We start from the raw sequence: 19,787 nt of genomic DNA on the forward strand, positions 1-19,787 counted from the left end.
AGCATTGAATGAATGTTTTATGTTCTTGAGATATCTATGAAATGTCACAACCCACGTTGGGTCTAATTCCCACAGAAGACAACAGGAAAAATCAGCACAACATATAATTTCTTCCTGTTAATTGTATATATATTAACTTCCTGGAGAAACTAGAGATTGGACTTAGTCTGGCATGTGATTAAATTCATTTTCTACTGATAGATCAACACCAATGATAAGAACCTTGAGAATTTGGACAACAGAAACATAAGAAAAGAAACTTAGAATTTTTTTTCCCTTGGAAAAGTATTTCCTAGCATTTTACAAGTGGGATGAGAAATGAGAAAAGCAGTGGAAATAAGGGATAAAAACAAGAACATCCTAGATCAGATATAAAGTTTGAAATTGTAATTATAGATTATTTTATAATTTGTAGAAAGATTGACACATGAACAACCTTACCTTGGCTCTTTGGCAGTTGTGATGTTACCTGCATCACATTATTGCCATAGCCGAAGATTACTCAGGCCTCACTCTCCCATTTTTCTTTTTACATTTATTTCCCCATTCCCCCAGTATTGTAAAATTAATTTCATTCCTCTTCAATCTCTCTTGATCTTTCTCTTTTGCATTCCTAGTCTCACAAACCCTCTCAAATACTTTCTATTCACTTATTTCTACTCAACTTTTTTTCATTTATTCTATATCATCTCTTCTTCAAATGACATTTTAAAATCATTTTTCATCTTCTCCATTTCTTTTGTGTTATGTCTTCCTCCTTCTTTCAGCTTCTCCTCAGTGTAAAGATCCTTCTCCACTGGTACCGTCATATTTCTCAGAGGGCATTTGTGTACTTGAAAGTAAACCATTTCATATTCAGTTTTACACCTGGACAACATTTTTCCAGTCTTACAACAAATATATGTACAATGTCTAATTGGTTATCTCTTATTTGGCTGCAAAAAATGGCTGGAGGTAAACAACTTTCCAAGCAGTTAAGAAAATAAATTACAAAACCAAACAGATTTTGTATTTCAAAAGTTATAAAGCCCACTACATTTATTTTTTGTCTTAAAACATTGACATGATGAGGAGGTAAAGAAATGTGTTAGGGGCTCTCTTTCTGGTCACCCGATGCCAACTTGGAACTCACATCCATGGTATGATGCTGTTTTCCCGCTCAAATCTCATGCACGTTGGTGCTTCTGGGGACAACTCTGTAATACAGAAGGCCTCTGCAATACAACCAGGGAGTGACCTCTCTGGGGAGCCTGGCCAGATAGATCCAGGTAGCTGTGTACTAAGTCTCCAGAGTCAATGCCTGGTTCTTTTTTTTTTTTTTTTTAATTTAAAAATGAAGTAAAACTACATAAGACACTATAGTTCCAGCAGAATTTCATATAGAAATGTTATGATAGTATTTATGAGAAAATTATTTTGAAAATTCTTCCTTCCAAAAAAGAAAAGACTTTCTCCAGTCTACCTCCACCATGAACTAATTTCCCTACTGTGCCACTCCTTCAAGAACCGTGATGATGTCCATCCTATCTGCATCTTCAGCCTTTTCTCCTTTCAAACATGATTCTCTTTTATTATAAAAGAAACACTCTTTTAGTCTATTTTGTTCACCCCTCCACCATATGCAACTTTTCCTCTACAGCAAAATTTCTTGAGATAATTTTTATGCTTGTTGTCTTTAATTCTTCAACTTCCTATTTCTCCTTAATTTCCTCCCACTGATCTACAGAAATGACTTTTCCTAAGGTCACCAGTGATCTCCATGTCAGTGAATTCAACAGATACTTTTGAGACATTTGATTTGGCAGAAGTAAGTAACTGAGCCCCACTCCCCTCCCTTAGTGACAAACCTGTGAATACCAAGGTCCTATTTTCCCCTGCAAGCCCTAGCGCGGTATCACGCATGTAATAGACACACATTTCTATTGAATCTGATTTCAGTTTCTTCCAAGAAAATTCTATAGACATCAGAATGGGCAACAGAATTAAATAAAAAAAATTAATGAAACATGTAATATATGCAAGGTACTATGTGAATAGCGGGATGAATACTGTATGGTCCTTACTGTCCATTTACTTTTTAACCTGGTTCATATATTTGAAATAAAATGCTCTATTTCTAAGTAATTAAAATAAATTGGATTTACATTTTTCATGGGTCTGGAGTGGTGGTACCTGAGGAAGTAGACCATATATCATTTACTCACATGTAGACACTCAAATGTAGATAAACAATTCGGGGAACCCACTGAGTTTTGAATAACTTCTTTTTTTGTCAAAAAAAAATTTCAGATACAGATAGTTTTTAGGGAGAGAAAAGTTACAAGGTGGGTCATATATAAATTTTAAGATAAATACTTGTTATGAAACATGGCAAGATATGTACCTCAGTCTTCTAAAAACAAAACAAAATAATTCCACTTTATTATAGGCTTTTAACTACACCCGTACATATAATTAAGACTAGTGAAGTTTCTGTCTATTAAATCCACTCTGAATTCGCTCGATTAAATTCTGCTTTCAAGCAATCTGCAATCTATTCATAATCTTTTTAGAGAATCTTGGATTTGATTGTTTTAATTATTACTCTGGGCTTTTTGTAAAAGCTCAGTTTCCTTTTATGTAACAGTTGGGAATATAATGGCACACACATACTCACACGCATATAAAGGATAAAATTCCTTATGGTTATACTTATCAAGAAAAATTGTTGTTTCCTTCCACTTTTTTATTAAATGTAGACATTGGTACCCCAGATTTAAAGTCAAAAGCACTGGCTCGCTTATTCTTAGCCATGAAGTTTTAAGCAAGTAATTTTACCTAAAACCTCAGTTTCCTAACTGGTCCATAAAATGTGTGTGATATTTTCTGTTAATATTCCAGGTGAATTTGAGGATACAATAATGATTATGGAAAACTTACATATGTGAAAAAGATCATATAAATTTTCAATTTGCAATTTATCTTACTCTTCTCTTTTTTCTACACTAGGCTCTTCAGGGCAGTGTTGTCAAACTTTATAAATGGGGGAGGGTCCCAGAAGGACCTGTTCCTAGTTATTTATATTTATGTCTAGACATAATTCTTCTGTGCAAATTTTTAAAAATGAACTTAGCAATTCTCTATCAATCTCCCTCATTTTTTAAAACCACTGTGTTAAATTTTAATGCCAATATTTGCATCAGTCCCTCTTTCATGTTCTAGTCTATATCTGAGATTCTCAAACTTTAGTATGGAACAGAATCACCTGTAGAGAGCTTGATAAAACATGGAATGCTGGGTCTCACTTCCAGAATTTTTTAAGTTGACCTAATAGTTTTCTTTCCAACAAGTTCTTTGTGAAACCTGTGCTGCTATGCCTACAGATTTTAACGTGCCTACAAATCATCTGCAAACTTTAAAATATATATTTAATTCCAGACTTTACCTTCACAGAGATAATGATTTAATTGGCCAGAAGTGAGAGTCTGGACATGGATTTTTTTTAAAAAAAAGAAACAAAGGTTGAGATTCACTGCTTTAGAAGTAGCATTTCCCAAATCCCTGTGCCAAAGCCAAACCCAGCTGAATCAGAATCACAAGGCAAGTAACCTGGGATGATGTATCAATCTCACACATGGCCTCTGCACCCTGGCATCTAATCAAGGATTCAAGACAGACATTTTCAATGTTCAGTAGGAAAAATATATTTGCATAGCTATTAAGAACTGCTTATTTGTATCATCCCAACCTGTTTATGAGATATTACAGTCAAAAAGAAGGCATTGGATAGGAGTGCAGTGGTCAAAGAGGTGTTGCTTCCTCCTCTTTCCCTGGATTTTATTCAAACATGGGCTTCTTCTTATAAAAGCAGTTTCATAGATTGTTAGTATTCTGATGCAGAAACAATAGCAAGGACACCAAGACTCCATACCAATTCTGTCCCCCTGGCATTTGCATGACTCTGTTCATTCTCTCAGAGAAGATATGAGAACAGTATTAGGACTGATCTCACGTCTGTTAGGTAGTCAAGAGCTGCCCAGTTCAAGGACAATGAGTAAATGTAATATTTCTCCATACCCTTGTAGCTAACAAAATTATAGATATATGACTGAATTTAAAATTTCCATTTTGTTGGATAAGCATTAACATATTTATACCTAGACATCGACTGCATGTTTGCAAAATTATGTTTAAATAGACAATTAAGAGAATTAAACAGATGTAATTTCATTATAATCTACCAAAATTTATTTTATAAGGAACTCCTGGATTTATTTCTCATAAATTTAGGGAAAAGGCCTACTTAGGCCCATCATTAAATGCACTGATGCCTTAGCTCATCTCAGCATGGACGACTTCATCACTGGCAGTTCTTCCACCTGCAGCCCTTACCTGCTGTGATTTACGTGGCAGAGGAACAAGTAGAGGTGGCTCCTCGATAGAGAAAGAGCCGATAAATTGGGAAATTTTTTTCCTCACCATATCTCAGTTACCCTTCGATAAAAAAGGTTGCACCTTGTAATCATAGTCCTCAGTAATTCAGTCACTGGAGGGAAAAAGCAAAACAAAACATAGACATAAACATTTGTTTTTGTTGTTTGTTGTTATTTTAGATCATGGCAAATCTGCTATATATATCATTATTTTGGTATGAAATTTCCATACCAAAACATTTTTTTATCTGGATTGGCTGTCATAGAAAAAATACTTCAAAAAGTTATAACGTAAGTAGTTTTCCTAATGGTGGGGAACAAAAAAGGAATTGCCTATGGATATGTAGAGTGTGTATATTCCACTGGGCCTTTAAAGAAAGCGTTATCATGCTACAATTCTAAAGACAATAATAAAAGCGTTGTGTTAAATCACACACAAACCCAAACTTTATTTTAATAACTAGAAAAATTTATACGGGTTAAGAGGGGGATCTGTCGTTAGTGTTTTAAAATTCTAGAAGACATTTTATTTATACTAAGTTGAGCACCTTAACTTACCATATTCAATTGACATTAAGAAAGAATATACATATATATTCAGAATTCACATATGTTACCCATCTATGCTTCCAAACAGAAGTATAGTTGCAATGTAATGAATTTCTTTTTGGAAAAATGCCATTTTCCTTTATTTGATGAATAAAATCTGCACAATACTACTGTCATTCCCATTAAGGAATGGCATATTACCCTACCATATTGTCCCCTTCACAAGAAATTATGGTAACAATGTGGCCTCTAATACTCTCTCCCCTGAAGTAAATGGATTTGATGATAGCCCACTGTGAAAATTTCTTGCGCCCATGGTGATACATGCTGTTTTGTATCACTATGCTAGAGTAAACTGTATATTTCAAAACTTTGTATATATTAAATAAATTGTATATAAGAGTTCACCTTGGACAATCAGAGAATTTAAATGTGTCATTACAGTGATTAAAAAATAGCTATGGTAATAATTTTAAAATGCCAAACTTTACAAAATTTTCTTTACCAATATTTGCCCAATCAGATGGAGAGAATCAGATTTGACAGCTTTTTTGTTTCTTATTTTTAACTCTGTATGCATATGTGTGTGTATGTGTCTGATCAGAGTTGTATTGCAGAGTGGGATGCATTCAAAATGTCATATAGTCTAATCTCATTAAAATGTTAACTTATTAACATGCAGTTATTGAATTGTTTGCCCAGGGAAGAATGTAACTGCTTTATACTTCAGGTTATTCATTCATTCATTCATTCATTTATTAATGAGTTGTGGGTATGATGAGAGGATTACTTGACATATATATACATTTTTTTTTAACAGAGAAGTTGTGAGTTTACAGAACAATCATGCATAAAACACAGGATTCCCATATACCACACCACCAAAAACAACTTGCATGGATGTGGAAGATTTACTACAATTGATGACAGCACATTTTTATAATTGTACTATTAAAATCCATGGTTTAGCTTAAGTTTCACTGTGTAGTATAGTTCCATGGATTTTGCTTTTTAAAATTTTTATTCTGTTACCATATATACGATCTGTCATTGCCCCTTTTAATCATATTAAGATATGTATTCTATTCTGTTACCATATATACAATCTGTCATTGCCCCTTTTAATCAGTATTAAGATATGCTGTGCTACCATCACCGCCATCCATTACCAAATATTTCCATCATTCCACCTACAAACCCTACACATTTTAAGCCTCAATTTCCCATTCCCTATCACCACCCTATCCCCTGGTAGCCTACATTCTAGATTCTGACTCTATGAATTTGCTTATTCTAATTGCTTTAAATCAGTGAGATCATACACTATTTTTCCTTTTGTCTGTCTTATTTCATTCAACATGTCTTCAAGGTTCATCCACGTTGTTGCATATATCAGGACTTACTTAATATTGTGTAGAAAAAAACATGGTGTCTAATATGGGCCTAGAAACAGGTACATGTAACTATTTTCAAATTTTCAAGTTTTAAAATATTCCTATTCCTCTTTAAAGCTTTTCTCTTCAGTTTGTTTTCTATTAGTTTTAAAATGTTAACTACGTGGTACAGAATCACATTGCCACTTTAATTTATTAAAGGAATAGTTTAGCAATAACAGTAAGTAACTGAAAATCAAAATGTAAAACATTTATTTTCATGTGCAGTCCAACTTGTGTAGAATGCAGGTGCAGAAAATAAGATGCTTTGAATTTTTCTTTTCAACTGAGTAATGTATGCTAAAAGAATTTGTATGAATGATATACATTTTTGGCCAGATTCTTTACATTGCCAAAATTTCACTGTGTTTTCAGCTGCATTTGAATGTGTTAGAGGAAAAAAATCAAGTTTTGAGCAATCCATAAATGCAATTGCTTTTGAATAATCATTGTACTTAACCACAGTATGTCTAAATAGCTATAAAACTAACATATAAACTTAATGATTTTGTTTTCTACAAAGCAATTTTAATGTGTCATTTCATCATAACAAAGCTTCTGAGAGTACCTTTTTTTTCCCAAAAGGAAACAAAAGAAAAGGAAAGAAAGAAAGGTATGCTTTGTTTGTCACAGAATTTTCCACCTCAGAAATAATATTAAGTCAATGAAATATGTTTTCATATTAGAAAGTAAAATTAAAATAAATAATATATTAGCATTTTGACACTGCTCTAGTTTGTTTTCCTATTTTTTAGTCTCTACTATGACTATTTTTTATGGGTGTCCTGTGAAGGTTATTTCTGCACCACTTTAGGACAGGGTTTAGGGACATCTACGTTTCAAAGGGTCTCCTGGTTACTATAAAAGGAAACATTTGAAAACTCTAGGACTTCATGACTTGCTTACTAACTGAAAGATTTTACTTTACAGTTAGTATAAGGGTATTTCGAGTGCCTGGAAATAATAATCTTTCTGCATTTGCTCTTTTATTAAACAGACTTCCTGGCATCAGTTAAATATCTATTCCCTCTCACCCGGATTTGTTAGCCCCTAATGTTGTCAAAATGACTGTGAGCTCATTTTAAAACTGAAATATAATTTGTATATCACAGAATTCAGCCTTTTAGAGTGTACAATTCAGTCAGTTTTAGTATATTCCCAAAGTTCTCCAACCATCACCATTATCTAATTCAAGAAAATTTTCATCGATCCAAAAAGACACCAGTACTCCTTAGCATTCATTCCCCATTCTGCCCTCTCTGTAGTTCCTGGCAGCCACTGATCTCCTTTCAGTCATTATGGATTTGCCTATCCTGTACAATTTGAATCCTACAATATAGGATGTTTTGCATCTGCCTTCTCTCACATAGCATAAAGACTCCAGGGTTCAGCCAAGCTCAGTTTATACAGTATGAGTCTCAGTTTTCCAACACGTCTCTTACTTGTCGGAGTCATCTTCTGGACCAATTCTCCTTTTGGAAAGTTGGTTTATAGAGACCCTGAAATTTTGATCAAAGATGAAAAGACAAATGTAAGCCATGTCCCTTCTTAATTAAGTGAGTTGGAGTTCTCAGCCTTAACTCTCTTTCCCTGGTTCAGTTATGGTTTTGTGTCATCTGTGAAATAAGAGTGATGTCTAGCCCTTGCCTGTCTGGGTTGCCTGCCAGCAGGCATAAAGGGCTGCATAAAAACTGCATAAAATCCTTTTATCATGCAGTGGAAGTTTGGAAGTGCAGGTGAAACCTTTTTCTGTCAGGCAATTCATTGTTCTTGCCTAAAAACAACTTAAAAGGGGCCAAGAGAAATGGAAAATGATCTTAAAGTAGATCTAACACTTTTGAGCAGAAGAAAAATGATGAACTGCTTTTACTTCCTTCTGAAATTTAATAGATAGATCAATCTCTAAATTTCATATAAATGGAGGAATGCATCATAGATAAATCAAAGAGCCAGATAAGAGTAAAGTAGGTGCTTAAAAGTCTCTGCAAAGAAGTTATAAGAAACCATGTCTTTAGCACACACAGTCCATTCTCAGAGCTCTAGTTCATGTTAACTGTCTTTAAACCCTGCCAATCAATACTGATGACAGGCAAGAACAGATACCGGGCACGCCACACTAAAATATAACTGTCTAAGTATACTGGTAACCGAGTTTGTATTCATCTCTTAAAAATGTATCACTGTGGCTGAGAGGACACAATTACGAAGATCTTGAAATGAAAAATTCTTGGAGGCCCAAATTAGAGTTAATGTTGTAGGAATTGTATTCATTTTGATTCTTTATTAGGATTAAATAGAGAGATAACAGAGAAAGATGTTTCTCTGACAATTAACTTGAATCTTGTGGCACTGATTCCAAATTTAATTGTAGCCATGTAAAGGTGATGTTACTGGACTTGCTGAATAATTAGCGGAGAATCAAAATAAAAGGAGAAGTTGTACATAATCAACAGATATTGCACCTGTCAGAGGAAAACTCCTGGATTTAAAGATGAAATCTACTGTAAGTACATGCAATATGCTATACTGAATTGTATCTTGAGGAATAAGGTAGCACAAGTCTGAAAGAGCTGAAGCAGACATTTCCAGATTAGACTCCTGACTTCTCCATGTCCCAGCTGTGTATCCTTTAATTAACTAATGATGCTTGCTGGGCCTCAGCTTTCTATTTAGAATACAGAATTCTTAATATTAACCTCTATTAGAAAATTGTGAGGATTAAAGCAATGATATATTAAGGGCCTGGTGCATCGCTGGGCACATGGCAGGCTCTTGGCAAGTCATAGCTATTATAAAAATGCTACACTTTTCAAGATGAATCCCCATGTGAATATTTCTGTACCTGAAGATTTTTTAAAGCAGTTTTATTGAGATATATTCATATACCATACAATCCATCCAAAATGCACAATCAGTGGCTCTTGGTATAATCAGAGTTGTGTGTTCATCACCACAAACAATTTTAGGACATTTTGATTACTCCAGAAAGAAAAATCTCATGCCCTTTTGCAGTCACCTCTCAATCCCTTTATCCTTCCCTAGCCCTACATAATCACTAATCTAATTCTGTATCTACAGATTTATTTATATTTATGTTTTACATAAACGGTATCATAAAATATGCAGTGCTTTGTGTCTGACTTCTTTCACTTAGCATATTTTAAAAAAATTATTATCTTTTTGATTAGAGAAGTTGTAAGATTACAGAAAAATCAAGTAAAATATTAAACATTCCCATATACCCCACTATTGTTGACACTCCACAGTTGTCTGGTACCTTTGTTACAACTGATGGAAGAATATTAAAATATTACTGTTAACTACAGAACTTAGTTTGCATTAATTGTATTTTTTCCATGTACTTTTCCCTTTCTTAACACCTTGTAGTAGTACATCTATTGTTCTCGTTCATGTGAAAACTTTCTTATACTTATGCAATTAACTACCATCATTGTCCACTCTAGTTTTCGCTGTTACACAGTCCCAGTTTTTATCCTCTAGCTTGCCTTCTGGTGTCATACAGGACACTAGCCTTAGTGTTTTCAACCATACTCACACTCAGCTTTGTTAATTACACTTATAGTATCGTACTACCATCACACAGTATTGTTTTAGTATTTTTGAAACATTTCATATTCTGAAATTGCCATTATGTTAAGAATTTGTAAAAAATTCATTGACTTTGCTTCCTTATCATCCTTGAGTGGATTATCCACTTTATAAATTAGTTTTGAATAAGCAGCTTTGTTCTCAGCTTCTTCAAACAGTTGCAAGTGTTTTGCCATTTGATATTTTGATGGCATCTGTGTCTGAGGACACACTGAAAGAGAGGGACCTTAGCTAAAATTAAGATGGCTGGTTAAATTTTTAATACAGAAGGATTGAAGATTAAAATTGATTGTGTTTTTTTTCTATGAATTGCTTTTATTCTCATTCACCACTATCCAAGGTCCATTTTACTTGTTTGCATTTAATATGTAATGAACATTTTTCTACCTTTGAAACGTTTATAGGAATCCACAATGAATATCACACATAACTCCTCATTTTCCATGAGGGAATTTGCCTGAAAATATGACCATTGAACAAACAAAAAGATAAGAAAGTTTTTAAACATATTAACCTGAATCATGCCTTCTCATATTACACCTGCAAGTTAATAATTTTGAGGTGGGAAAATGTCACAATTCTATTTAAAGGATTTGACATTGAGGGTGGTATTTTATGTGTTATGTAAACATATCTCTGTATGTCTCTCTTTCCTTCAAATGAAATCACCATGCTTAGATTGCTAATTGTTAAATTTCATACAGGTTTGGATAATCTAAAGAAATTTCTCACATAAAATTAAATTCTTTAAACAGTAATTGTTAGTGGATTTGTGAGGAAAGCATACTATTTCATAGAATTCTTAAATTGATTTTGATTTTCTTAAAATAATATTTTATTTTTTGTCATATCCTCCAATAACTCAAGTTAGTAATCTCAGTCCTCTCTGTTTTCTTTAACCTCTACTTAAAAAATAATTTGGAATATTTCTTTATTCCCTTTCTTCCACCATATTCCATTGTCCCTATCAGGATTTTGTAATCCCTTCTTAGTTGTGGTTTAGTTGTTCACTCAACATCAACTTTATTTTTCTTCATATTATGACTACTTGTTATCCTAAAATTAAAATTTAGATTAAATCATCACTCTCTTCACAACTGCGTTGTGAGTATTAAAGACCAAACTCCTTAAATTTACATACAAGGCCCTCTGGAATATGCTATGGCAACTCCACCTTTCCATTATTTCCCATTTTATCCCCAAACCTGTGTTATGCTTCAATCAGATACTAAATTTCCATTCTCTAAAAACAAGGGCATATGTATTTTCTCTGATTTGGTTCTTTTCTAATACTCTTTCTTTTCCTCCTTTTCCTATTTATTCACAACCTATTATTTTCTAAGGTTGAACTCAAATGCCATCTCTGTATGAAGGCTTCTTCTAGTTGCTTATCCAAATGAATAACTCTAACCCCTTATAACTGGCATGTAGTATGATAATAATTTTTTCTACCTTCTATTAAATTAGGTACTGATTTTTCCATTCTATTGAAGTCACCTTGAAGACAAGTATTATGTTTGTTTTACTTCTTTTCTTTGCTCCTGTGTCACCATTCATGATCAGACACACATTTCCACCTTTTCATAATTTGAATGTCAAACTGATTCAGTGTAACTGTAGCAATTCCATTATGTGTTGTTTTGATATTTGATACATTAGAAATTTAACAATGTCTCTCAAATAAATTATTAATTATATTTTTGGAGTCTTTGTAATTAAATGAATTTTTGAGTATGATTCAACATTAGGATAGTATCTGTTGATTCACAATATCATGATTACATTTTTAATCTTGGCCATGAACATTGTGAATTATGGCCATGAAGAATTGTTAAGAATATAAAAACCTCCATAATAAATATATTTTAAACATTTATGTAAACCCTTAATTTTAAAGAAAAATATTTGTATTTATATCTTCAAAAACAAGATTAAGATGTACATGTCATTTTTTTGATATTTAATGGTTACTATATTAAAAAATATATGCTTACATACATACGTATGTAAGCCTGAATGTATGTTCATGTTTTACAAAACAAACCAAAGTGCCATTTTGTATCATTCTTTATGAGTGGTATAAATAGAATACAATAGAGATACAGTTAATCTATTTATATCATTACTAGAGAATATTAAAAATAAAATTTTTGTTTTGTAAAACACACATAGATTATATCTAGCTGGCTAGCTTGCAAGATAGTAAAAGTAATTGAGGCATTGCCTAGTTTTCTGTAAATTTCTTCAGAGAAGAATAGAGAATTCCAATATCACAACTATCTAGTACTTTCTCCTTATTTTGGGTTACTGGAAGATATAGAACTGGATTAAATCTCATATTACATATTCACTTTTTCATAATCAAACTCAATTTCATAACTACACAATCTATTCATATTAGAATATTTTAAAAGGTAAGTGGCAAATCATATAATTTGGAATAATCATACAACATAGAAATAATAAAATATATTTTGTAATAAATTTATAGAATTTTGTAAACTGGGACTCTGAGTCACTTAGATTTTATTACTCATTCAAAATTTGCTATTGAGAATGGAAAATCAATTGGCCAGTTCATAGATTTAACTTATCTATACTGGAAATCTATTTGGATTTAATTGTCTAAGTACACAAAAAACAAAACAAAAGAAACAAATCAAACAAAAATAATCAGGAAATTGTAAAAATCACTAGATAGGCTGTTCTTTGAATTAAAAAAGCAGATATCAACACTTCCTTAGTATTTAGTTAAATTCACTAAGTAATTTACCTGTGAAAGTATTTTATTTAGTTATTTAATTAATTTTTATGAATCACATAGCATGGAAAGCATATCAGTTCAGCAAAATCTCATTAATTTGGGCATTGTTTTTTGTCATAATTTCTTGTAGGTTGAAATAATATATACCTATCTAACTGTTTTGGTTTGCTAATGCTGCTGTCATACAAAATACAGCATAAAGGGGGTTTATCTGGTTACAAATTTACAGTCTGAAGGCCATGAAAAGGTCCATTAAGTCACCAACATGAGTATACCTTCACCGAAGGAAGGCCAATAGCATCCAGAAAACCTCTGTTAGCTGAGAAGGTACATGGCTGGCATCTGCTGATCCCGGGTTTTGTTTCAGCTCCTCTCTCAGGTCCTGTGCATTCCTCAAAATGTTGCTCTTTGGGTGTTTTGTCCTCTCTTCGCATCTCTGGAGCAAACAATGGGCTAGTATCTCCAAAATGTCAGCAAAATTCTGCTTTCAGAGGCCATCTCCAAAATGTCTCTCTTAGCTGCTCTCCAAAATGTCACTCTCAACTGCTCTCAGCTCCTTCTTTCTGTGAACTCTTTTACAAGACCCCAGTGATTTAAGCAAGACCTACCCTGAATGTGCGGGGTCCATATCTCCATGGAAATAATTCAATCAAACATTTCACTCACAGTTGATTGCATTGCATCTCCATGGAAACACTCAATCAAAAGATTCCAACCCAATCAACACCAATACATCTGCCCCCACAAGATTGCATTAAAGAGCATGGAGTTTGGGGGTACATAATGCATCCAAACTGGCACATTCCACTGCCTGGACCCCAAAATGACTTGATCTTTCAATATACAAAATACATTCCTCCCATCACAATATCACAAGAACTTATATCATTTCAGTAACAATAGGTAAGTACAAGATCCCATCAAAATCAGTCACATGTGTGGTCTTGTCCTAAAGCAAAATTCCCCTCTAGCTGTGGATCTGTGAAACTTAAAACAAGTTATCTGCTGTCCATATACAAAGGAGGAACAGTCATAAGATAAACATTCCCACTGCTGTAAGGAGAAACTGAAAAGAAAACAAGGTCCACAGAAACAAAACAGTTCCTAAAACCTGCAGGGCAAACTTCAGTAGACTTGACAGTCTGAGAGTCATTCACAGAATAACATTGCATCCTTGGGGCTTCAGAGGGCAAGAGTCTAACCCTTCCTAAGGGCCTTTGCAGCAGCCCTTTTCTCTCCAAAAGCTGGGGTGAGTCCTCCAACATATCCACACATTGAGGAGACCACCTTCTCAGCCCTACACTCGTCAAACATCAGGGCAGCACCTGGGCTCTCTTCCATCCACAGGGCACATGCTCAACCCCTTCAGAACAGTAAGGTGGCAACCAGGCTCTTCCCAATCCCTGGGGAATGTGCTCCACCCTTTCTGGGGCCTGAGGTGGCAGCATTCTTCCTGAGAATCTAGGTGGAAGGCCCACCCTCTGCTTCTGAGGCAAACTCACCCCTTCCACATGCATGGGCTGCTCTGCTCTCCCTGCCCAAGACCTCTTGACTCCATACCTAAATTTCCATGGTTTTGTCTTTGAAGAAATTATTCCTTTAATTTGTCCCTTCTCTGTCCCCTCCAGTCCAGACCAGCAGTGGTTCTGTCTATACAGATCTCACAAAAATTTTGTAGGCTTGGCATGCAGTTTATAGGGGTCAAAACCACCAGACAATAGGACTTTCCACAAATCCTTTCTGGATAACTCCATCTCCAATCCTGGCTTGTACTAAAATGTTTGTAAAATCCTCATGTGGGGCTGTAACCTTTGGGGTCTCACTTTCTGGAAGCCCAGAATTTTCTAAACTATCTGTTTCTGGTTTCTTTGTACCCAAGAGTTCATTTCTCAGCTTATCTCTGTCCTTTCACATTTTACTATAAGCTGCAAGGAGAAGCCAGACTACATCCTCCACATGTGGCCTGGAGATTCCTCAGCTAAGTATCCCAGCTCATCACTTTCAAATTCTGCCTTTCATTCAGCACCAGGGCACAATTTTGTGAAACTCTCTGCTACTTTAAAACAAGGATAGCCTTTCTTCTAGTTGGGAATGAAACAGTCATCATTTCTGCTCAAGTTCTCATCAGAAGTATCTTTAGGTCCATATTTCCACAGTCTCTTCAAAGCAATTTAGGCTTTTTCTTTCAAGTTCCTCACAATTCTTCCAGAATCTTTCTCTTATTCATTTAAAAAGCCGTTTCAACATGTTTGTCATTTGCAAACTCAGCAGCACCCCACTTCACTGGTACCAAAATCTGTTCTAGTTTGCTAATGCTGCCATAATGCAAAATACCAGAAATGGATTGGCCTTTATAAAGGGGTTTATTTGGTTACAAATTTACAGTCTGAAGGCCATGAAAATGTCCAAATTAAGGCATCGACATGAGTATACCTTCACTGAAAGAAGGCCAATAGCGTCCAGAAAACCTCCGTTAGCTGGGAAGGCATGTGGCTGGCATCTGCGGATCTTGGTTGTGTTCCAGCTCCTGTCTCACATCCTGTGCATTCTTCAAAATGTTGCTCTTGGGGTGTTTTGTCCTCTCTTAGCTTCTCTGGAGAAAACAATGGGTTGGCATCTCCAAAGTGTCAGCAAAATTCTGCTTTCAGAGGCCGTCTCCAAAATGTCACTCTCAGCTGCTCTGAGCTCCTTTTTCCTGTGAACTGTTTTACAGGACTCCAGTGATTTAATCAAGACCCACCCTGAATGGACAGGGTCCATATCTCCATGGAAATAATTCAATCAAACATTTTACTCACAGTTGATTGCATCACATCTCCATGGAAACACTCAATCAAAGTATTCCAACCCAATCAACACTGATATGTCTGCCCCCACAATACTGCATTAAAGAACATCGCATTTTGGGGGACATATTGCATCCAAACTGGCGCACTAATTATATTTTAAAATGTTACAAGAGAATAAGTTATTATTTTATGTGCCATATATGATGACTTACATATCAAGTGATTTTAAACAGCTTTTAAATTAATATTTATAACATAGTTATTGGTATAACAATAGATGCCATTTGTTGAGTACCTATGGCATGACATCTTACATTATCTGTTATCTTCACAACATTGCTGCAAAGTAGGTTTTAGTCCATGTTTTCAAAGAAGAAGAATATGAGATTCTGCTAAGTTGTCCAAGACCATACAGCTAAGTACATGAATGAACCAGGATGCTCACCTAGGGTGGCTGACTCCAAAGCTGAATGAATAACAGAAGTTTAAATAGGAATTCTTTCTAGTCTAGTTCAGTGACTTCCAGAGATGACAGAAGATTTACAAGAGTAGTAATTTCCGGCATCTTCCCTCAGAATACTGAACCAAATTTTCAAGGACCCATGACTCTAGATTTTAAAAATATCTTCCAAGTGATTTTGATGATCAGTGAGAGTTAAAAATCTAGGCAAACATGGAAGCCAAGCACAGTAAAAATAGAAATGGGAAGAAAGCAAGCCTGAGTTTTTTGTTTTTTTTTTCCTTGTTCTGCCATTAAAAATTTGGGGGCAAGTCATAGAATATCTAATGAATTGCTCTTTATTGTCTATTGTTTTCCCCTTCTCCATTTGTGTTCTGCCATTAATAACTACTGCTGCTTATGGCAGAATGTTGCCAGTACTCACAAAGTATGCCAGGAAATCACTGTAAAAACAGAAATGTCCCTAAAACACTGCAAAATGACTGCCCTTTGACTACTGCCACGAAAACCCGTATCCTCACTTGCTGTTCCTCAGTCTGGCTGTATCTTAAGTGATTGTGTCTATGTCATTATTTGCCAGTAATAATCCCCATTATAATGTCTTAGGGCAGGTACAGGACACTTTGCCTTTTCCTCAACATCTCAGACATACATGTTGGTGACACATTCCTTTCTCTTTAGGACTCAGGCATCTGCACCCAAAGGCTGAGTCAGTGGGTGATCCAAAGGACACATGCTTTTTTTTTCTGAAACCATCCTTATCTCTGTCCTTGAGAACTATTACCAGTCCATACTAAATACTATAACTCCTTCTTCTAGAAGACTGGTTTATTTCCTCAGGTATGATTTGGTGTATTCTCTGACTAGATCTCCAAAATACCTCAACTAGTCTTGAAAGAATGCCTAAGAATGACACAATATTATGCTGATCACAATATAGGATATGAAGTTTCTATATATTATTAACTATTGTGTATGTATATACATATATTTACACATATAGCAGTTAACATTTACTGAATATTTGAATATGTAATATTCTCATTATTTCAGATTTTTGCATTCATTTATTCTTCACACTCCATAACCCCCAAAATAAAGTATGAAGTGGTTACAAATTATCCTCACTTTATGGATGAAGAAGTTAAGACGCAAGCTAGGTAATTTGGTCTAGGAAATGCAGCCAACACATGGCAGAGCTGAAATAATAATTGAGGCATTTGGGTGCAGAGCTAATACTCTTTAGGGTGATGATAGTTATATTATTTGTCTCTATTTTTCTGCCTTTTCTCTCCTCCAACATTGAATTATACATTTGTGTATACACATCTGCTTCATTAAATATGAATGAGGAGGGAGGGAAATTAAACAGGAAAATAAGGTCTTATTGGTAATCTGAAAGAACCTTCCGTCTAACGGGGGATGGGGGTTGAGGCAGAGTTTGCATATATTAAAGTTAGAGGACAATAAATTGCTAAACCATGTTCTACTATGCACTAATACCAAAGAAATGGAGGGTAAACTTCAGTCAGAGGCATCATTAAGGAGGTGTAACTTGAGCTCAAATTTTAAGGATGAGTGTGATTTAAAAATCAGTGAACAGGGTTGGGATTTTCCAGAAAAGAGGGAAAAAGTTAGATTAGTCTAAATATGAAGATGTTTTAATCTAGGATAATGTATGTGGAAATAGATAAATGAGTGGATATAGTGCTAATTTCTAAGCAATTTTCAATAATGCAGAGTGATTCTCATCCTATATATGTGTTCATACTTCAGAAAATGAGTGATAACATCTGTGTAAGGTACTGAGCAGGGCACGTTTTTGCTACTGCTGAAAGATTTGACTTCTACCTCTTATTCTAAAGGCTAATTAAAACTCCTCAAAATAGAAATTAATACTATTTTAACCTTTCAACCATAATAGAGCCTGGGTGGACACAGTAGCCTGGAGAGAAGGAGACCCTAAGTTAAACAAATTCAACCCATGTCTGCATGATTGCAAACAATAGCTTGGAAAAAGCAAAATCGTGTATATACATATAAATGCAGTACTCTCCCATCTCTGTATAGAAGACTTAATATATATAAGGGTGCTTATACTCCAGTTTAGGTACTCCAGCTCTCATGGAAATTTTTCTCTTAGCAGATTCTGATTATTATTCTTAACTATTTTTGTTCTGTGAGTCCAGGGGCCTACATAATTTCAGCTACAATTTTAAGAAAAAGAAGTAGGAGTAAATTTCTAGCTTCAGTTCTCTAACTGTGCACAGGTCATGCATTTAGAGTAATTGAAATTTTCACACATCATCTAAATAAATGACGTTATAGAGACAGTTTTACTGGTTGCTGGACAAAAAGTTGCCTGTTCCATATACACTGTAGTGAAAAAAAAGTAATCAAATCAATACAACAAAGATGCACTTAATAGAATAATTAAAGATTATTTTGCTACTCAATGGTTCACAATCTTGAGTGGATAAATATGACATTTGTGTAACCATCAAGCTGAATCTTTAAAAAAGGTAAGTACAAAGTGTTCCATCCTTACATAAAGATCTAATCTTACATTGGTAATAAATTTTGTCAAGGTTGATTAATATGTTTGTTATCATTAGAACTCAAAGGCCCAAATTACAATATAATTATAAAATATTTCTATGAAGATGTATAAGGACATTTCAAATTGAGAGAAGAGAAAGTACACATAATTGTAGTGTTCATTCATGCCTAAAAGCAAATGGAACAGATTGATTGGAAACATGAAGGAAATGTACAGAAATAGGAACATAAAGCAAACAAGCAATGTTACTCATTGAGCAGCAAAGTCTTGTTTATTTAAAATTAATCAAAATATAAAAATAACTTGCTCCCAAAGTATCAAACACACACTATAGTAAACCTAGACCTAGAGAAAAGCACATTTTGGAAAGGCATAGATCTGTTCACTTTTTTCAAATAATACCTGCAACAAATATTTATTGCACAACCTTCATGCGCAACCATTGAGCTAGATTCTGGAGATAGAAAAACAAGAGCATAAAAGTCTTATTTTTGAGAAACTGCTAGTATGCTCTGGGAAAGAGCTACATGAACATTATAAAATAATATGCAAGAATTATAATAAAAATACACATGGAGCTTGATGAAAATACTAACAAGAGGTACCTTATACAAACTCTTAAAAGCAGTGGATGTTGGTGTTGGTATGTGAAAGGGGTGGTAGAGAAATCTTCAGATATCACCCTGGAGAAGTGATGACTGAACTGAATGTAACAGAATCAGTAGATGTACTGGATGATACCTATGTCCTGTAAGGCTATTCTGGATAAATGGGGTGACAGGATCATAGGCATGAAGGTAAGATACAGCAAGGTCTGTTTAGGAAATTATAATTGCTTTGGTGTTTCTAGAACATCAATTTCCATCAGAAAGTAGTGAGAGGTGATGGAGAAATGACTCTATCTAAAAGGATAATTGATTTCAAAAGAAATTCAAAGTTTATTAAAAAATGTAATGAAGGGACTTCATTATAAGTAAGTATGTGTATGAAGTTAATAGCTAACTTATATTTTAAATTATTAGCTTTGAAAGTTCTTGATGGGGAGAGTGTGAAGGGGATAAAAGTAGACATAAGGAGATCAAGAAGCTATTGCTGTAACCAAACAAAAATAAAAAGCAGGAACTAAGGTCTCTTGTTGTAATAATACAGAAGTGGGAAGAGATTTGTGAAGTATTTACTAAACTGGCAAGACTCAGTCCTTTTGATATCAA

General features: G+C 34.4%; 1 long non-coding RNA gene across 5 annotated transcripts in view; it reads left to right on the top strand.

Moving 5' to 3' along the window:
- Positions 1 to 19,787, top strand: part of LOC119507180 — a 66,901-nt gene that overhangs the window by 27,581 nt on the left and 19,533 nt on the right. The window contains exon 2 of one of the 5 annotated variants that reach the window (XR_005211158.1): positions 8,766 to 8,897. The exons of the other annotated variants lie outside the window; for them this stretch is intronic. This is a non-coding gene — a long non-coding RNA (uncharacterized LOC119507180). The remainder of the gene's footprint in view (positions 1 to 8,765; positions 8,898 to 19,787) is intronic. 5 annotated transcript variants of the gene reach the window in all.

Source organism: Choloepus didactylus, chromosome 12, assembly GCF_015220235.1.
Source record: "Choloepus didactylus isolate mChoDid1 chromosome 12, mChoDid1.pri, whole genome shotgun sequence".
Lineage (NCBI taxonomy): Eukaryota > Metazoa > Chordata > Mammalia > Pilosa > Megalonychidae > Choloepus > Choloepus didactylus.